At 40.6% G+C, this 15735-nt stretch overlaps 1 long non-coding RNA gene across 1 annotated transcript in view; it reads left to right on the forward strand.

Annotated features, from left to right (window-relative positions):
• The window catches only part of LOC308060144, a 72686-nt gene that overhangs the window by 20235 nt on the left and 36716 nt on the right, over nucleotides 1-15735 (forward strand). The window contains exon 1 of the long non-coding RNA XR_013926619.1: nucleotides 1-15700. This exon is cut by the window's left edge and continues 20235 nt beyond it. This is a non-coding gene — a long non-coding RNA (uncharacterized lncRNA). The remainder of the gene's footprint in view (nucleotides 15701-15735) is intronic.

The following is a 15735-nucleotide window of genomic DNA, read 5'->3' on the forward strand; positions in this document are numbered from 1 at the left end:
GAACAGATGGTTTAATACATCACAATAAATCTCTTACCAGCCTTTGCAACATAGTACTTCAGATAAAAATAAGTTTAAGTTACAATCTGTGAACAAAATGTTGTCCTCGGAGGCAGAGAGGAACTGCTTTTGACTTCACTGAGAGTTGCAGCTCCATTTCAGAAAACATTTAATTAATTTATGTTTTTAAAGGAGCTGATCAAAAGTTCCTTCTCACCGTATTTCATAATTATGAAATTCAACCCAAAAGACTACATAATGACTCAACACTAACAACCCCCTCAGCTAATAAAATGCCATTCTGCATTTATCCTTCTCACCCTGGAAACCTGGAACTCATGATCCACCTGCTTCACAGACATTAGAGAGTGCAGGACAATTATCAGAGCAAAGTAAGAATGTCATTTGAGCTACAAAGTGCTCACGTTACATACAGCTGACACATCAGAATACCTGCCTTGAGTAACCGGATTTGCATAAATGAAAGAGCTACAGACCATGACTGTCACAAAGATGTCACATCAATTGGACTGCGCTTCCTTCTTCGTTAGGATTGCATGGGGGGCAGTCCAGAGAAGGAGGAATAATGAGGGGAAGAAAGAAGGGTTAGATATTCTGGATGACATAATACAGCTGCGCTTTCCATTTTTGACAAGTTGAAGATTGTATTTTCAGAATTAAGAACTTAAAGGGGATTGGGTACAAGCCGGTAATTTCTTGATCTAAGGAACATTAACATTCATTTCTAATTCATATAAGTTGGCATGCATCTTCAATTGCATCTGCAATGTTTATTCCATCATTTGCTTCGTTTCACATGAGTTCTTTCATTTAAACAATATTCTTGTACAGTAGGGGTGATGTGTCCTGAGCATCAGCAGCATCTTATGTCTCCCTTGGAGAAGTTAACAGCGGGCAAAGAGTTTGTACCGCATAATTTATCATACTCATGAATGCAGTTCATGAACAAACTGCAGTTTTTACAAGTTCGTTTTCTATTTGAAGCTGTCCAATAAATGTTTTGTGCAAACCAATTTCAGCCTACAAATTGCTCATAAAATGCTCACTGTGAGTAGTACTCCCAGTATTTGCTACTTGTAATTCAGTAGACAGCCTTTGTGATTGGTCAGGCCGATCATATGGCTTTGTTTTCTTCCCTGAACATTGAACTAATCCTACCAAACCCCAAGCAGAGAGGAAATCTGAGGTTGACTAGGTAATAAACCAGGACACAGTAGGTGTAATCCCCAATGGGACTAGCGAAGATATGAAGGTCAGTAAGGATAGACTACTAAATGTTAAAAAACAGTGTCAGCTTGGATGTTAGCAGTACAAGAAAATGAACAGCATTTCCCAGTGAGGAGCTGCAAGTTTATTCTCCCTATTCTTTATTTAGGAGGATGGCCCAGACCAAGAGTAAATTCAGGTTTGATCTGGCCAGAATTACCACGTTTCCCATGATAAATAAACCAATTTAATCAACATTTTAAAAGTTGTATTTTTCACTACTTGACATATAACAAGACTATGCCTTTCCCAGATTATTTATTTCAACCATCAGTTCACAACAACCAGGTAGGAAAGCAGAAAGGTTTGTGGAAGAACATGAACACTGATTTTTCAACACTTCCCAGCAAAAAAAAAAAATCTAAAAATATTCTTTGACCTATAAGATGTGTTGATAACTGTCCCCTACTTCAGACTCCATGTTCTAGAAAATATAGAAATACCAAGCATGCCGTATGCCCTCCCACTCCTCAAATAGTTGCCTTAGAATTGAGAGAGAAAATAAAAATGTTATTTCTCCATACTACGCGTAAGCTTAATCACAGTGCATTTTTCTTCCATTTGCCTCAAGGCAAAACAGAAATTTTAGAGAGGACTGAACAGTTACCGATAGATCATAGAAGTAGGCAGAAAGGCAAGAAAAGGACATAAAGGTATTATTGGCAAAGCAGAATAAGCAAAGGGGGACTCAGTAGGAGAATTAGCAGAAATGTAGGTCAGAGCTAAGGTCTTCATGTCCCTGGAGGCTAGCAAAGAAAGTCTGAAACTACAGCAAAGTCACACAGAGGAAGTGTTTTTCAAGGTGCGATTGTGCATGTGACCACTGGTGCTGAAGAAACTTCAAAGAAATTACTGTACCATAATAACTGTAATTTCTGTAACGGATATCACAGGAACTAAATTCTAAAACACTTCAGCACGTTCAGTTCCACTCAGAAAACAGTATTAAACAAGGTCCAGAGGTTTTTTTCTTCTAGCCCTGCAATGACTGTTGGAAGAACAGAAAAACTCAAGGCTAGTGAAAGGAACTCCAAGTTCTAGGCATTTGCTTCATTTCAAAGGGGTAGGGATTTTTGAGATGGGGTGCGCTTACATTTTGCCAAGGCTTCAACAACTGGCCACAACGTTTGTCACTTCAAACACAGCAGTGGCCCAGAGCTTCCCAGAGCAGGAAGTGCCACCACTCACAATGCAGACCTCAAACCCAGAATCTGCCCCAGACTCAGGTCTTTTAAACATGTGATATCCTGCCAAGCACGGACAGTTAGCTATCTGCAAACGTTAGGGAAAGAAAACGTGTGCTGAAGAGTAAAAACAACCCATGGAAATATTTTTATGTGATGGGGTGAGATTAGGAGGTATTCATGACAGTTTTCCAATCATCAGTGATGAAGAGGAAAAATCAGCTCCAGAAGAAAATTATCATCAAAAAGCTTGATAGTCTGAAAAGCCAAAGTTGAGAATTGAGGCAAGTGTGAAGTAGAGGTAATACCAATTATTATTCCTCCATCAGTTAGTGGCAACAGCATTAAGAAGCCAAATATTCATCACCTCCCACCACACAGGTGACCTGTAATTTTGCATTCATGCATGTCATCCTTCAGTTGTATTTTGCTTTTCAATAGGTAGCAAAATATTGCCATCATGTATGGGCACATACCGTAACGCTTTCAGTGCTTATCTTTGCACATATAATTTCAATCTCTAGCATCCAGAGAAATTAAATGAGGTCATATGTAAAATACTAAGTGATATATGAAGACCAGAAACACTTAGATTACATCAATGCCAGTAAAGGATCATGGTAACAGCAATAATAAAACCATTTGTCCAATATCGTTGGATACACACATTTTCAACTCCTGTGGATGGTAGCTATTGTTCAGAGACTTCTAGAATAATAAAGTATGGTGCATGTAACTCTGTTAGGAGGCATAAAATAGGGGCAAGACAGATGATCTTTCCAACTTTCACTCACTGGATTCTTCTCAGCACTTGGTTTCCATGGTCTATCCATTTCATCTGGTCACTTGGGATGTCAGCAAGCAGTGATGATACAAGTATACAGTCAGGTGCTGCTATTTACCAAGCACCATGCTACACCTATTGCTTGAATAAATCTGAACAGCATCTTAAAGCAAAGGAGACACTGCTGCAGTAACATTGACAGAAGACCTAGCTATTAAGCTGTCTACAGAGTCTAGTATCAGTGAAATGTTTGACAGCCGCAGGGACAAATATGTATTAGCAACATTGCTTAATCCATGTTTCAAGGGCAGAATTGAAACCATGCCTTCACCCTATGCAGGCACAGATTGCTGGAAGGATACTGTCATAAATAATAGTGCTGGAGGCCATACCATTATGCACCTCCTCTTCTCCCTCATCCTTCCACTTAGCTCCCCTAGGCCAAGTATATCTCATAAAGCAGAAGATGCACAAGCTCCTGGAACATCACAGAGTGTAAAAGAAGTAATCACAGCATACCTATAGTTCCTGGGTCTTCCTTTATCAGCTCAGAGTGGGGCAGTACCTCCCAGGAAAAACTCAATTTGTCCGTATCATGGGAAGAATCTGTCCATTATGAAAGGTCTATAGGTGTCATGGGAGACCTTTTCATATGCTGGGAAGTGAGAAGTTGACTTTCGAAAAGATATGCTCTAGTTCAGACAGGAATTAATTCAGCAGAGCCTATGGCCTGTGTTAAGCAGGAGGTCAGATTTGATGATCGCAATGGCCCCTTCTGGCTTTACAATGTGTAAAGACTAACTATTTTAAGGAGGGGGAAAAAGACAAAGAAAGAAACCAATACCAGTATTTTTAAACCTCCAAATTCCCCACCATGCAATTTATACTCTTTTTCAGAGATGGCATTGAGACATATCGAAAAAGTGTGCTTAATAAACCACAGCATAGAGCACCTTTTTCTTAAGGGAATAATTTGAAAAGCTTAGCAAGTTATACATGCAACATGCAGGTGACTCTCCAAATTAGCCTAATGGAGGAGACTGCAGAGGAATCTATCAATCAAAATTCTTACACAAAGGTGAAGAGGCATATTACCAAGTGTTGTGCTTGTATTCCTATTCCTTTTTTCCTCACTTCCCAAATATTATATAAGAGATTTTCTCTGCTGTCCGCTTGAATAATTTGGCAGAAGATAAGAATTGTGCAAATCTCTGTTCTGTGAGAGCTTTTCCTGAAGCTTTGATTCACCTGGGTTCATAAATCTCCCGGTTTTGCTTTGAGGTTTAAGGACATGTGAGCTGCAAAACTGCAAACTGATCTCACGTTAATAGCATGCAAAATTGCAAAATTACAAAGCCATAAATGGATTTATATTTGCAACTTAGGAGCAATGGGTGGACTTTCCCGTTTGTAACAAAAATCTACAGCCAGGCACATTTTACTGTACACCCACAGCACATGTGCACACAGATACACATGCAGCCGATTTACTTGCTGAAAATTTGTGAGTGAATCCAAAGAGTGAAAGCTTATACAAAGTGAACTATTTGGAGAGTATTCTTTCTCAAAGTATCCTTCATCTTAGGCTTCTGGATTATTTCACTTTTATTTTCTCTTGTAGTACTGAATGCTAAATCAAATAAAACCCACACCATGTGAAACAAGAAATCAGACAGACTATTGAGTCTGAGGCTTGTGTTTGCACTAGAATATGTAAACAGCAAATATAAATCCCAGATTTGAATGCACGCATTCAGGTAAATTCAGCAGGTATGGTAAAATTGAGTAACTTCTTTTTTTTCTCTGCTCTAATTTCATAAGAGAGGAAGCTGTTTTCAAGAATAAGTCAGGAAAGAACAGTTGTACTAATATCAAAGTATTATGTTTCCATACTGAAAGCAAACTAAGCAAACTGTAACACAAAAATGGTAAATTTATCTTCATTTGAAAGGGAATATTTTTGTGAGGATGGTTATTACGGTGGCCAAAAGGGACTATTTCATTTTGATAAAAACAATTTGACAGGGGTTGGAGAGGATAAGGTATTTACTATACCTTTTCCATTCCAATTTCACCTGTGAAACAAAAAGGGAGGGGTCTATCTCACTTTTGACAAATGTTTGACTTGTGAGAAGTCACTCATACCAACTTCCATCGTTGTTACTAGCCAGGCACACATTGCAGACAAGTATGTCTCTTTTGTTATCATGATCATCGCTGTTTATTCTGGGTGACAAAGAGGAAAGCTTCATTGTCTAAAGTGGTAAGCTTTCTCTTGATGTTGGGCCCCACCAAGTCTCCAAATGGGCAACATTGAGGTTATCTGCAACTCTAAGAAATCCCAAAATGACAGAAGTTAATGAAACAAAGTTGAGGAACCATGCACATCCAGAAACGAACCATTTTTTGAAAGAGACTTGGGAGCATAAGGATGCAGACAATTTTGAAAATCCCATTCTGAAGGACATCTGTCCCCATGAGGTACGTACAAGTTAGGCATATACAGCAAGATCCATGATAAGGCTATACACTTTTCAGGTTCCTGGGCCATGCAAAATGTTCAGCTGAACCGTGCAGGGGCTCCTTCACCTCCTAACATCCTTAGAAGACATTCTATAAAGAATCTTCATTGTTTCTGACTATACAGATAGGTACGTCCTCCTCTCCTGTGCAGGAGTGCCAAAACAGCTTATCTTTCTCTTTAGGCATTGCAGCTTGGAGGTGCATAGCCTGTTATCAAAATTCATTACCCCTGTGGTCCCCTGTGTCACAGATTTTGCAAGGTTCACTTTGCAACTGTCATATGAGGGTGCAAGGACTCACTTATGCTACCTGGTGCTAAGTGTAAGGGAAAAAGGTACTTTGTAGGTGCAGATGGGGCTGACAGGCCAGAAAACAGCAACTCCCCTTGACCCAGCTCTCTGCAGAGGGAGAGATGAAAAGTAAACACTTCTTACCTGCAAATACAACCCCATTTCCCACCGCCCAGGCGTACATATACTCTCAGCACTCTAATCTCAAGGTTACCTGAACGCAAACTCACAAGCGGACTACTAAGTCTCCTCTAAGCAGGTTTGGGGTATATCTTCTCTGGCAGTCTCAAGCAAGTTAGTCAAAAAGAAACTACTTGGAGACTCCTGCTGCAGCCAGATAGCTTTATGAATACCCATCAGCAGAAACTTAGCACTTCAGGGCAAGAAATGTGTGTGTCAGAAACACATGTGACTGGGAAACTTTATTGCTTCCAGGTTTTGGCAACAGAGCTGCTGCAATTCTGGGGGTGTCAGTGAGGCTTTGCCCATCATCATGGACACTGAGAGACTTTTAAGGGCCTACATCTAAAGCCTTGCCTTCACTAGCTACACTGAGAATCCTAATGCAAAGGCAATGATCTTTCCTGTTGTCATTTTAATCACTACATTACTTATTCCCACTTGGAACAGATCTAGTAAACAGAGTAGTTAAAAGTTACTTTGTCTTCCTATACAAGAACTCCCAATGGTTTTGGACCTGTGAGGCAACAGAGATAAATATCTGCTAAAAAATCTCTTCAAACCAGGAAGCATTAGGAAAAAATCTCACGAAAGCCTAATCCCTCAGTATTTATAATTCACAAAAGTTTGGCTGAATCTCCAAACCCCTGGAAGCTTATGTGAATTGGAATCACTGATCTTTTTAAAAACTCGGTCCTCCCTCAGAAGCATTTGAAACATTCTCATCTTGCTGCTTATTAAGTAAAATCAAATAAGCTTTATGTCCCCACTGCCACTGACAGCACGCCTAGAGCACAGATAGGCTTCTAGCCGGCATGGGTGATGGCAGATCTCTTGGCATGGAATTAAGACCAGGTTGTGGGATCCCACCAGGGATCTCAGATATATGCTTATATCGCTGTTCCCTACCAAAGCTTGTACCAGTGTGCCTTCATGCCTCTTGCTAAAACTCAGTAAATTCCACACCTTCCTGTCCAAGTTACTCAATAAATATGGATCACCAGCAGTAAACCAGTTATTTTCTGAAAAGCAAGGAGGACTGGGTCTTGGCAAACCATGCTCTACTATCACTGGCCAGCTTTGCTTTCCAAGTGTGGCAAAGTTCTGGCAAAAATAAATATATAAATAAATAACTGCAGCAATCAGCATGAGGGAAGCAAGCAGAGGAGAAGGCTTTGCCCAGCAGCAGGCTGAGAGGGGCTGATAATGAATGACTGATGATGATTACATGTAATTTTTCACTTCCTGCAAAATGATAGATACTGGCCAAGTCAGTCCCACAGTGCCAGAGCACCTAGAGCCAGGCTAGAAAGCTGATTCCACTGCAGACCTCTGCTTCCTTGGTGGGTGGAGCATCCACCTTCAGGAGGTGAGCTGTCCCAGACACCCACAGCGTGCCTTGCATGCAGCAGCTCCTGGGCCACCACTGTGGGCACCATTGCCCCTTGGCAGGAGCAGTCAAGGGAAAGAAATGGCAGGGGGATGAATTCAGAAGGGGAAGGAGAGGAGGAGGAACTCACGTAACAAAAGTGGTTATGATTAATGGATCAGAGATGAGAGGGAAGTTTACATATGCACTTAGGAGGAAAAGATGTTCACAGGCTTCCTCCATGGCAAATGCAGGCAAGAAACAGAGGAAAGAACTATTAATCAGTGGTACAAACAGATATTTTTTTTTTCCCTCGGGAGAAGCCCATCCAGTAAACTGCTCGGAGCAGCTGTTTCCAGCTTGCCCTTTACAGAGGGCTGCTCAGCAGGCCCAACCACTGTCTGCAATGAGTCCGCACCCTTCGAGCCCAGCTCCTCCTTCATCTCCTAGCACAAAGTGGAGAAGAGCCCTGAAGACAGCACATGAGTAAAAACCTTCATCTTCATGTTTCAGCCACTGTTGTTATTCACAGCACACCTTACAAGCATGGCTACCTGCCAGTCAAACAAATACCACTCTACTGAGTCCCCTAAACAGCCATCTGATCCTTTTCTAACTGTTGTTTAGAGTTGTTTAGGGGTGCCCATGGAGGGATGATTAACAGCCCCAGGCGCTGTGCAAGCACTTGGAATATGCATTTCTTACTAGTAGGGACATTTTTTCCTTCATATTTTTATTGGTTGTGTTTTATTAGTCACATTGCTCTTCAGACTCCCTGCAGCATTGGCAGCAATGCCATTAGCTCGAGATGAAGGTGCATGTCCTCCCTTCATGGCTGAGGTGAGGTACCACAATAAAAGCAATATCAATAAACAGTACATTGCAGAAAATTAATAAGCAGTGTACTGATGAATTGTTGGCAGTCAGTAGTGACTACAGAGCAGGTAACACACTTAATACCAAGCCATTTCTTGTTTTGGTTGCTAAGATAGTATTTAGGAGTCTGATAGAATGTAGTAAAACAGACTGGAGAAGGTATACAAATATTAAGTGAAGTCCAAGCACATTAATTACTTAGTAAGTGCTTGTAATTATCTGACAACTGGAGCACCTTGCTTGATCTGACATATGTAGGGTTACTCCCTTTCACCAGCCACAAGAAACATTGTGGAAATACTGGAGCTGTGTGATAAAATATCCTGCTCTCTCACCCAAGTATCTCAGAGATCCACACAACAGAGCAAAGCCTCACAGCATCCCAGCAGTTAGGTAACCTTTTCCATAACTGTTTTACAAGCAGGCAAGGAGAAGCAGGGCCTCCTGGAAGGTCTTAAACTGCACACTGAGGTGAAAAAGAAAAGCATCATCATGCACCAAGGCTCTCATACAGGAATAAGAACATCTGTTTTTTAATTCTTGGCTTTGTCTGAAGATTCATTTTCCATATGTAAAACAAGGATGATACTACACCTTTATCATATGCACATAAGTCCCACATGATGATGATTAACATGTCATCCACCTAAAAGGCACTTCCATGTCACCATATAGTAAGCCATGAACATCACTGTCTATAGAAGCACAGTCTCAGGTGGCAAATTCTTCAGAGGTGAGGACACCCTTTCCTTACCTGCAGGTGCAGAACAGAGTACAGAGCAGGGCTGCCAACAAAGACCACAAGCACACACATGGCATTTTCCACATACAATGGCTGAGGCACAAGAACAGAGGAGACTTTATATACCACCAGCAGCTTTGCAAGACAATGCTGCTACAGCTAACTACTTTTTTTTTTCTATTTCCAGAACTTTTCTGGAATGCTTTATGGCTTGCTCCTTTTATTAAGTTGTTTAAAGGCATGAAGGAAGAAATTATGTGAAGGAAAGAAAATAAGATTAACATATTTCCAAGCATGCTATTAAAAAAATATAAAATCACCTGATCCCTATCAGAACTTCACTGACTAAATTGTTAAAAGAGTGGGAAAACTGTACAACATCCCATCCAGATGGTAGTTCCAGTGCTCTGTGGTCAGTCTGTTTATTAATGAACATCTGTTTTCCTTACAAAAGAGGGTGGACTTTCTACTATAAATTCTCCTTTCAAATATTTCTTGTAAAATGACATTAGAAGTTATCCACTGTCACATAGATAAGCCAAATTTATTTCTAATTTCAGAAATTACGTATTAATTATAGCATTTCTGTCATTTACTAGATTATTGATGAATGTATTGTTAAAACGTACAGCTACTTGAATATTGAAAAGAAACAAAAATATGACTTTGTCTTCGAAGATATTTGGCTCCAGTCCCTTTGGTTGTCCTTTCTTTTTAGCTTTCTGCAGAACTGGATGAATGCTGCTGGTAAAGATGATAATGACCATCAAACTTCAAAGCACTATACATATAGTGCTAGAGTTCCCTAAAACCATCAATAAATTTGAGCATATCACTGTCTCATCATGGACACTATCTGTGCTTTATTGAAATTCAAGGTAAGGTTTTTCTTAGTCATAACCATATCTTATAATTTACTGAATGTTATACATTGAATTACATAGAAAGACTGAGATTTGGTAATCTAAAAGGCAATTAAAATTTGGAGACAGACCAGAGTTGTAACTACAGCACCATATGTAGGACAATATTTTAATTACAAATGAGAACGTGATAGGAGATTTCAGTCCAGTCTCAGCATTTTGAAACACCACAATCAAAGGATATTGAAAGGGAATGATTGGATGCAACCATTTGAAAACTAAGGTTTAGATTTAAATTCAAAAAGATTTAATTGTTTCTTAATGATATTCAACTTCCAAGAACATAAGGATCTGGAAACTCATCTAGAACGGTTTTTTCTCTCAATACAATGGCTCTTCTGAAACTCTGGTGCGGAGCAATAGTACTCTTACAATATCTTTTATGCTCTGACATTACTTTAATAAAGAAACAAGTTTGGAGCTGACATACCTGCTTATGCAGAAGTTTCAAAGCCATATGCAATTGATTTTTCTTTGATTATTTTTTTAACAGAAAAATTTCAAGGTTTTGAAGTTGTAAGGAACACATGTTTATGCATGTGTGTGTGTGTACAAGCATGTCTTTGTTCCTATGTTCAGCTTGATACCCAAGGTACATGATTTATCTGCAGTTCAATGGCTATTAATATGACAGGTCAAAAAGCTGTGAATAAATGGCATATTACTTGTCTACTGAAAACCACAATACTGAGGTCAGTGAAATTGTGCTACTTAGAAACAATAGCTCCTTGCTAGTTTCAAGCTATGCAGCATAGCTACCACCAAACTCAGCTTTTCATGTCCATCACTGGTAAGCACTTCAGTTAAAAAATATGAATGAAACAAACCAAAAACCCCCAAGCAAACAAATGCATGAGATAAAAGCCAGGCTTGAACCACATGGTTCAATCGTTACGTTGTCTGTGGTGTTCCTCCTACAATCTGCTCCTTCAGAGAAAGCATGGACATTGCCATAAGAAACAGGGGGAAGCAGAACAGTACCAAACTCAGGAAAGGAGACCTTAAGTATGGGGATTGGCTTTTATCATCCGAGGGTGTGGGTCCCTTTTTTTTTTATTGCTTGATTTCTGTCACAGGTAATCAGAATTGCCACAGCAGGAGTTAATTGACCTCATACAAGCAGGGAAGGATTGACTCAGGTGTGGCTGTAGCTAGAAGCCCCAGCAGGCTCAGACACTAAGCAAACCTCAAACACCCTGCCGTGGCAGCTGTGCAGCTCCCACCTTCCCCTTGCAGTTGCCATCCCCTCCTGCCCTCTCCTCTCACTTTGGAGAATTGCACCATCCAACGACAAGCTGCGGGCAGCAGCAGACAAGAGCTCTGCCAGTGGTGCAAAGTTGTTGCCAGAGCAGTTTTGGCATCCAGTCTGAAGTTTTTAATAGGCACTTAGAGATCCAAATGCCCCAACCTACACCCATGGAGACTTCAGGAAGCAAAATTAAGCCTGGGATTTCTTTTATCTACAAGCCATGAGCACAAAAGAGGTTTTAAATACCTGGCCTTAAATACTTCTACAACATCCTCTTTGAGGAAGGCTTGCAGTCGAGTCATGGAGCAGAAACTCCTCTCAGGTCTGTTCCAAGTCCATTATGGATAACACAAGTTGTATCATTTTTCTGTGCCTTGTTGCCACCTTTGGAGTCTTCTGTTCAGGCAGTAAACAGGTTCCAGAAGGAATCCTTTCTGGCTGTGTCTGTGTTGCTCTTAGCTCAGTGGAGCTCAGCTAAGCCAGTATTGTAACTATCTGTTTCTCTGCTGCAACAGAAAATCTCTAATTATAAGCTTAATTGAATGGCCTCAAAAAGGGGGCAGAGCATCATCTTTTATGCATATACATTTAATAAGAATGGGACCGCGAGACAGAGCATCCTTCAGAAAAAAATCAAACACAATAGGATATTTCAGGATTTTCAGGGACAGTTCATGACGCATTTGCACTACTGTGTGTGGGAGACATGGATTTTAAGTCCCAAGGTTCTTTAAAAAATCCTAGCCTCAGTCATTAACAGTTTTGTCACCAATCAAGGGATCCCTTTCTAGCCCTAGGGGAAGCCAACGTGATCTACTGGTTAACACAGTGGCCTGAAACTGTACAGATTTGCCTCTAATCCCAGCCCTGCTATTAGTTGACTGAAACGACCTTGAGTACATCACCTCACTCCGCAAAGCTTTTATTCCCTATATGAAAATGGAGACCCTGACAGTTACTTCATTTTTAAAGAACTCTGAGATCTACTGGTAAAGATGTCTTAGGTAACAGCCACATATTATCATTAATAACTCACGCTTTTTATGCAATATTCTCTGTGCCAAAGATGGAAGTCATTCAATTTGCAGAACTGCCATTAATTGCTCTCTTGCTGTTAAAAAGGAAGAATAAGAGCTTGAAAAACTCTTGCAATAGGAGTAGTGGGGGCAAAATGAAGACCAGCTTTCCCTATTTCGATTTATTATTGGTGCAATTGCCTACAACAGAAAGAACGTAGGTCTGCTGACCTGAGGAACTCCCTCCCCGTGCTCTTTCAGGAGTGTCCTAAACACTCTTAAAAATGCTCCTTTCAGTTCCTCAATCACCAAGTCTCTAATTAAGCTGAAAAATATTTTGACCCTTTGCTCAGTTTCAGTATGCTTACTCACCATAGTGTAATGCATTTTAATTAAAAGTAGACTTTAAGATGTGGGGGTTTTTCCCTTTTTCACTGGCACCTTGAAATTACAAGGTACCAGGAAGCTGCAAAAGTAGCCTGTTTGCTGGAGGGAGGGGGTTAATGAAAAAGGTTTAAAAAAAGAAACTCTTGTGTGTGCAAAGCAAATGTTGAGTAGGTAAGTTGTAAGCACTTCTCTTTATTCCATAATTATAAGTGAAATGTTCTGTAATGTGCAGTAATAACATTCAAGCCATGCTATTTTGCAACTAATAATAATATACAACAGCATGGGGCATGATAACTAACAAAGTTTTTTCCAGCTTAATGTATTGCCCACATCTATCTGCCTTATTTTCCAGTGCCTTGGCTTTTCAATCCAGCCTTTATTCTGGAAATTTGAGACTGAGTGGAGCAGTAGTTACTTACCTTTTTAAGGAAAGAGTTTGAAGCAAGACTGCTGAGTAGCTCAAATCATTCCCATACAGAGCAGCGTATAATAGATTTCTTTTTCTTGTTTGTTTGTGTCAAATAAAAAAGCTGGAGATCTGACTGCTTGAATCTTTTAGTCCTGAAAAGCCCTAAGTTCTTTCCACACTTGCACAATGTTATGCAAACAGGGAAAAACTGACAGAAAAAAGCAGAGGTCATCAAGACCCAGCAATGTGCATCAGTTTTGCTCGCAAATGAAGGAATAAATTTATCATTGCAGAGGCTGCATTAGTTACCATAGACTTGCACCATTTCCAAGATTTCTCGGGGGGTAAGAATACTGTGTACCAGAGCCAGCTTCTCCATTAGGCTTTTAACCGCAATGCTTCCTTGTTTTCCCGAGGAGGAGTTAGATTTAGAAGCATAGGGAGGGGAAGCAAGCACACACACAAACCACCAACCCGCTAGCTAAATTAAACTAAAACCTAGGTGAAGCCTCAGTGGGAAGCCTGCTGCACAAATTGGATCTCCAAATGCAGAAAAAATTAATTATGTGATGTACAGCAATGAAGTAAGCAACACCTTGAAGTTAACCTGGACAGAGTTATCGATTCAGAAAAAAAAAAAAAAAAAAGCACCTTACTTCATCCTCTGTTGCTCTAATGTTAGTTTGGACTGTTGCCTGATCATTTCCAGCTAGCACATAGTTCATTTGCAGCTGTTCTAAATGTACACTCTTCCTCAACAGTTCAGACAAAAACTGATCCCATCTGAGTTAGTATGTTGGTTTTGGGGAAAATACTGTGTGTGCAAAAAAGAGTTTGTTGTAAACACAGCAGAACAGACTTTGCCACCAGCCTAGAGCTCTGAAGTGAACGGCTTTCAAAGCCTCTAGGGAAGCAGATAGAATTGCTCAAACAGTTTTGCCTAACTCTCCTCCAACAGTGCCAGTAAATCACTAGCAACTGATCAGCCTTCTTCTAACCAGAGAAGTCCCACGTTGCCCCGTCCAACAAAGCTTTCTGCCATCTCCACTTTTACACGCTGTGTAAATGGGAATCCTGTCTAAGAAAGATGACTTGGGCTGTGCACACGAGTGATGCAGGGAGCACACAGCCTACCTAACCGCAGCAGCACGCTTTGAGTTTTTACAGCTATTGTTAGTCTGTTCTGCAGCCTGAGACAGGCTTTTGAACAGCATTGACACCCTTGTTGCTCAGAAGCCCTTTGAGAGCCACAGCTTTGCTGACCAAAAGCTTTCTGTTTCAGATCCACTGTGCTGATCACAAGCAGCACCTAACTCAGTACAGCTCTGCACTGAGGGCCAGCGTTGCTAGTGCATGCTACTACGCATGCCTCTGTGGTCCTTCTGCCTCTGTTCAGCCACACTCATGCCTCCTGCTTGCTTTTCTGTGCCACCTTCCACTGCAGTGTTTTAAGTATTGACCTTGAGCTCCAAATCCGTAAATAATTTAGATCTGCTTATCTTTAGCAACCACCTCTTCCTAGGGATCTGTTCAATGGAATTGTCTTGACTGACACTTGAATTACCTGGGAGCAAGCTCGGCCACAGGACACTCACGTGAGGAGTTCTTGCTTCCAGATTTTTTATTTCCCTCCTTGATTTAGCAGAGCCAAAATTTATTGACCTTCAAGCCATGCCACAAAACCTTACTGTTGTTCTTGGCTTTTCCTGAGGAGGCTATGGAAGCAGATCAAGGCAATATGGAACTTTCTGCTGGAGTACTTTTTCAGACGCTGAGCTGTTAAAGTCTCTGTACTTTATAATGATTGCTCTTGTGCCTGAAGTTTCAGTCGACTGCCTTTATATAAACGAAAAATAATCAATCAATATATTGTTCTTTATGGACAATGATAAAATCCCATTATTTGTTGGTGGCTCATCTTTTTTACTTCAGCTTCCACTGTTTTACAGGAACATGAAGGAAATTAAGACACATTTAAAAGAAAAAAATTACTTTTTGCTTCTTATTTGGCAGACTAGTCAGGACCAAAACACTGCACATAGGAGGTTCTAAATCAACATTCTCTTATCCTGTCCTCTACTTTGCAACAAGGATGACAAATCAAAATTTTCCACTGTATTAATTAGGAAGAAAGCAACTTTGTCACAGAATGAAAACCAGGTCTTCCCCTCCCCACCAGCCCTACAGAGTCCTCTCAGCTGACTCACAGAACAGGCCTGGAGGAGCATGATCTCACTTCGCAGAAGGTCCCAACAGCTGACACCTGGTGGATTGAAGTGTGTCAACACTAAGGCATTATTCTTTAGGGTAGGAAAAAAGTTACAGTCATGAGACTGGGATGAGGATAAAGAACTCTAGGTGATGTATTATTTCACATTATTTCACTTTAAGAAGAAACAAAAATGTTGACTGATTCCGTGAAAAGTTTTCCTAGAAGTCAAGTCTGTTAGGCTGTGAAATTGTTTTAGAACAGAGTCTGTAGTAGAAGGGGGGGGGGGGGGGGGGGGGGGAAG

The sequence above is a fragment of the Falco punctatus genome, assembly GCF_963210335.1.
Source record: "Falco punctatus genome assembly, chromosome: 3".
Classification (NCBI taxonomy): domain Eukaryota; kingdom Metazoa; phylum Chordata; class Aves; order Falconiformes; family Falconidae; genus Falco; species Falco punctatus.